Source organism: Hipposideros armiger, unplaced genomic scaffold (genome assembly GCF_001890085.2).
Source record: "Hipposideros armiger isolate ML-2016 unplaced genomic scaffold, ASM189008v1 scaffold_662, whole genome shotgun sequence".
Taxonomy (NCBI): Eukaryota; Metazoa; Chordata; class Mammalia; order Chiroptera; family Hipposideridae; genus Hipposideros; species Hipposideros armiger.
In genome coordinates, this window is record NW_017732012.1 from 50705 (window position 1) to 55582 (window position 4878).

A 4878-nucleotide genomic window follows, 5' to 3' on the forward strand; every position below is an offset into this window, starting at 1 on the left:
TGCCTGTTTCTGTGTGGCTGTCTCACCCCTGTAGGATGAGATTTCATATTTTCAAATCTAAGTGACCCATTTTAAGAGAAGCATACAAAACATAAATGAATGAAAATGGTTTAATCCACATGTTGTAATCTAGTTTCAAAGAAAAAATAGGGAAACCTGTGCTGACAATAATTTACGTGAAAAATATCAGGGAGATTGGAATGAACATGTGGCCAGCATGAATAATACTTCGATAAACTTTTTAAAGGAACTGATAACTAATTAAGTGTAAATGATATGCCAGCACCTTAAAGTAAGGGGCAGAGCAGAAAATCAACCCTGATTGCTCTGTCTCTTAAACTCATGGTATTTTACTTTGAAATTGTCTATTAGACTACTTGTCAAGTCGATCTGTTGGTTGATAATAATTGAGTGCTTTGCAGGTACAAATTTATATTCCAGGCAAGAAGACAGAGAAGGAAATAGAGTCACTGCTGTCATGGAGTTTACAACCCAGTTTGGAAACTCTCATTAGGCAGAAATTTCAAGTGTCATGAAGAATGAGGAAGTGCTTAGAAGTGTGCAGTTGGTGCAAAAGAAAAAATCATAGTTAGATGGAGACCTGAAAGAGGAGTGAGATTTTCTCAAAGGAAAAAAGTGGGAAAGTCTTTTTGGTCAGTATACCATTTTCCCTTGTTTTCAGCTAAGCCATCCTGCCACCTGTTGGCAGGTTTTTGGTCAGTATAAATACTGAGTTGGGAGGGACATGGTATCTATTAGTGCTGAGAAGATTCCATCATGGTCAGAGCAGAAAGAGGGTGAGGGGAGACATTCCTGTTGGCTGTCACATCACGGAGAATTGCTGGGAGGTCAGTGACCTAGATTCCTCACACCTTTTTGCTTGAATTTCTCTCTTCCAAGAGGCCCTCAGACTCCCAGTCTTCTTGGCCGATCTCTTATTCTCTGTGCCTTTCTCCTTCATTACTGTGTACTTTTCTGCTCCCCTCATTCTACTCCCCCAAATCTTCAGAGCCTGCTCAAATTTGGAGACCATTATTTTCAAATTCCCTTACACCCTCTATGTTACCATCACTTTTATGTTCTGATCAAAACCTGGCTTTTTTCTGAGAACACCAATTTCCCTATCAACCAGAGGCTGTGATTTTGTTTGTCTTTCAACAGACTTTTCTCTGGTTAGGCATGCTCTTTGCTCTCAGTTGTCGTTTTCAAGAGTTCCTCTTCTGTTTGTTCTCAACATCCAGTTATTCTGAAATTCACACCATGAGGCAACACCACCCAATACTTCTATCCGTTGCTGTCATCTTCCAATACTCTGGCCACTCCCTGTTGTCCACTGAAGACTGCAGCACCAGGCTCACCAGGTTCTTCATTATGTCTTACTCTTGGAACCAAGAATAGTTAAACATCTTTAAACACAACTGAGACAACATTCTGGCCTCTGATATTGAGTTCCTCATTTCTAAACACCTTTCCTTCTATTCCACCTCTGCCTATGCATATACTATTGACCAACACTAATTGTACCCTTGAAATTTTGATTTTTTAAATTCCATTTACTGATTGTTGTTCTTATTCTAAAGACTTGTAACCTGTAATGCTCCTTTCCCAATAATTTGTCATCCTCGGGAGATACCTAATCCTTTTCCCTATCAGTTTTTCTTATTTTCCTTCTTTCCTCATATCTGCCCATTTTTTCCTTAGCCAGATTAGATAATATGATCTAACATTCTAATCATTTTCCTTTAAATATATTCAACTCTTTTGTCTCTTCTATGTCAGTCTTAACTGACACACACAAGGATGGTTAAAGTCAACTGCCTAACTACTCCTTGCCTATACTGAACTAATAAAAAGACAGGAAAATTACACATGGTATGCTGCTAGTCTGTTTTTGGATCCTTAGACAAAATCTCTAATCGGCACTCTAATCTGCCCCTAATTTTACTGTAATTCTTCAATATGTGTGCTTGCCCTATCTTTAAAATTATACTTTATATATTTTCTGTTAACCCCCACTCTTAAAACCTGATTCCCACAATCCATTCTCAAATCCTGATTTTGTCTCTTACTTCACAGAGAAATTAGAACAAACTCCTGAACGCCTTTTCACTTAATCTACCAACTTGTGGTCTGTGCGCATGCTCTCCACTTAGCCTCCCAGGTCAGTGGCTGCTGTCCATATCTTAGGCCAGCTCTTCTGCTATGGCTATAAATTCAAAACCCACTCATCATGTCAAAGACTTCATCTCTTCAATTATATTCTCTTTATCAGCACCATCAACATCTTGGTTTTCTATCTCCTGTTTTTTTCTCATCAATGTACATACAGGCTCAAGCATCTCACATCTCATACAATACCTAAACAAACAAACAAACAAACAAACAAACAAACAAACACACACACACACACACACAAACATTCTTCCCTAACCCCAATTCCCTTCCTGGCTACTGCCCCATTGCTCTTCTCTCCTCTCTACAGCCAAAATCTCCAAAAGTATTTCAGTAGTCACTGTCTCCACAATTTTGTATCTCCTACTATCCTGCACTCATTTCAATTAGGTTATAACCCCACTGCTCCTCAGAAGTGGTAAGGAAGTTAAATGTAAGAAACTTTCCTGACTGTTGTATTTCTTGCCCTTTCAGAAGCATTCAACACAGCTGACTTCTCTGTCCTTCTCAAAATTACAGAGATTTACCTTCTGATGGTCACTTTACTTCATTAATTATGCTTCTCATTCTGTCTTGCCAGTTACTGGGTTGCCACTACTGTGCTCAGCGTGTAGATTTTAGACAGTTTCAGGGCCAGTATCAGACTCTCTACTCTTCCTTAGGGATACTCCCCACCTAAGGCCCATGGCTTAAGTGACATCTGTACATTGAAAGTTGCCAAATATATACCGCCACAGCTACTCTCTCCCCTTAACTCCAAACTCATATATTCCATCTCCACTTGACTATCAATGAGCCACTTATATTGTCCAAAGAATAATGCTTTTTAAATTCTTAAAAAATTTTAAAATTAAATTTATTGGGTGGCATTGGTTAGTAAAATAGTATATAAGAGGTTTCGAGAGTACAATTTTATAATACATCATCTATATATTGCATTGTGTGTTCACCACCCAGAGTCAATTTTCCTGGCATCACCATATATCTGACCCCCTTTTTCCTCTTCTGTCACCTCCCCCCACTTACTTTTTGGTAACTGCTAAACTTTTGTTTTTGTTTCTTTGTTTGTTTGTCTTACTTCCTTGTTGCTTTCAGTTTTATATCGCACATATAAGTAAAGTTAAATGAATCTCAACTTTTTCTGTCTAACTTATTTCACTTAGCATGATAATCTCAAAATCCATCTATGTTGTCACAAATGGCAGCATTTCATCTTTTCTTATGGCTGAGTAATATTTCATTGTAAATAGGTACCACATCTTCTTTATCCAACCATCTATTGAAGAACACTTTTCTTGTTTCTATGTCTTTGTCATATACACAATGGAACACTATTCTGCCATAAGAAAAGATGAAATACTGCCATTTGTGACAACATGGATGGATCTTGAGATTATCATGCTAAGCTAAATAAGTCAGACAGAAAAAGTCAAGAACCATATGACTTCACTCATATGTAGGCTATAAAACTGAAAACCACAAGGGAACAAGACAAACAAACAAAGAAACAAAAACTCAGACACAGACAACAGCTTAGTGGTTACCAGAGGATAAGTGCAGAGGGCGTGGTAAAAGAGGGTAAAGAGGGTCAAATATATGGTAATGGAAAAAGAGCTGGCTCTGGGTGGTGAGCCCACAATGTGATATATAGATGATGTATTATGAAAATGTACACTTGAAACCTATATAATTTTACTAACCATTGTCACCCCAATAAATTTAATTTAAAAAAAAGAAAGAATTTGCTGGCATATAGTTTTTCATAGTATTCTTGTGTGATCCTTTGTATTTCTGTGGTATCCATCACAACTTCTCCTCTTTCATTTCAGATTTTGTTTATTTGTGTCTTTTCTCTTTTTTGCTTAGTCTAGCCAGGGGTCATCAATTTTATTAATCTTTTCAAAGAACCAATTCTTTGTTGCATTAATTTTTTCTATTGTCTTTTTATTTTCTATTTTGTTTAATTCTGCTTTAATTTTCAGTATTGCCTCCCTTCTGTTGACTTTGGGCTTCATTTGTTCTTCTTTTTCTAGTTCTTTAACATGTGACGTTAGGTTGTTTACTTGGGATTTTTCTTGTTTCTTGAGATAGGCCAGTAATGATATATATATTTCTATCTTATTACTGCTTTTGCAGCATCCTAGTATTTTCATTCTCATTTGCTTGTATGTATCTTTTGATCTCTCTTGTATTTTTCTTTGACCTAATTGTTCTTAGTATCATGTTGTTTAATCTACAGGTATTTAAGTTTTTTTCTGCTTTCTTTTTGTAATTGATTTCATGTTCAAAACATTGTGGTTCGAAAACATGCTTTGTATGATTTCAATCTTTTTAAAATTTGTTAAGGCTAGTTTTGTGTCACAACATATATGTCTATGTTTGTGAGAATGTTCCATATGTACTAGAGAAGAATGTACAATCTGGTGTCTTGGGATGAAAGGCTCTATAAATGTCAGTTATGTCCATTTGGTCTAATGTGTCATTTAAGGCTGATACTCCTTATTGGTTTTCTGTTTGGTGATCTATCTATAGCTGTCAATGGTATATTTAGGTCCCCTACTATAGTTGTATTTGTGTCAGTTTCCCCCTTTAGTGTTGTTAGTAGTTGCTTAGGCACTGTCTTAATAGCAGAAACACAGAGGGGAATGAGATATACAAGGCCCTTCCTCTAGTGGAGCTTTCCCCTCCTCCTCCCCCTCCCCCTCT